The 673-nt window shown below is 31.4% G+C and overlaps 1 long non-coding RNA gene across 1 annotated transcript in view; it reads left to right on the top strand.

Annotated features, from left to right (window-relative positions):
- Positions 1-20: 20 nt before the first annotated feature.
- Positions 21-673, top strand: part of LOC106537359 (uncharacterized) — a 4,955-nt gene continuing 4,302 nt past the window's right edge. The window contains exon 1 of the long non-coding RNA XR_001312641.1: positions 21-64. This is a non-coding gene — a long non-coding RNA (uncharacterized LOC106537359). The remainder of the gene's footprint in view (positions 65-673) is intronic.

The raw sequence follows: 673 nt of genomic DNA on the forward strand, positions 1-673 counted from the left end.
TCACACATGAAGAGAATGAAGTGAAGAGTTTCCTGCAGTGTCGGCCTTATATCTCACAGCTCAGGTAAATTATTTCAACTTTTTTTAATTAACACTACATAAGGGGTTCAGTTATTTCTTAGGGTTTCATGTTATTTTATTATTCTGTGATAAATATCAAAAGTATTTTAAAATAACTTAAATTTACCCATAAAGAGACCAATATTAGATGTGTTTGTATCAGCCCTGTCCTGGTTTAAAGTGTAATATACTACATTTTCACCAGTTTATGTATCCTTTTGGCTACTTGTTAGTGGAACATTATTGTTTTATAAATTTATATAATTTAAAAAAAACTGAGCAGTAGTTTGGTTTAAACAAACAGTAAGTTCTCATTTAATTTGAATGCTGTTGGAGTTTTTATAATTTAGACTAAAATGTATAATCAGTATTAAGGTTGAGTGTTTTCAGTGGTTTTCTTCTTCTGAACATTAATATGAAACATGACTGAGTGTTGAACTAACTGGTCTTCATGAAGCTCTCTGTCTGAACTCAGAGTCAGAGGAGAATGTGAGACTGCTTGATGTTTGAAGCAGAAATATTTCTCTGCTACAGTTTAGAAAAATGTCAGTCTGTGTGAGAAAAATTAATGATGTGAATAGTAAGAGTAGAGCTCAGTGACAACACACACACA

The sequence above is a fragment of the Austrofundulus limnaeus genome, unplaced genomic scaffold (genome assembly GCF_001266775.1).
Source record: "Austrofundulus limnaeus strain Quisiro unplaced genomic scaffold, Austrofundulus_limnaeus-1.0 Scaffold2267, whole genome shotgun sequence".
Classification (NCBI taxonomy): domain Eukaryota; kingdom Metazoa; phylum Chordata; class Actinopteri; order Cyprinodontiformes; family Rivulidae; genus Austrofundulus; species Austrofundulus limnaeus.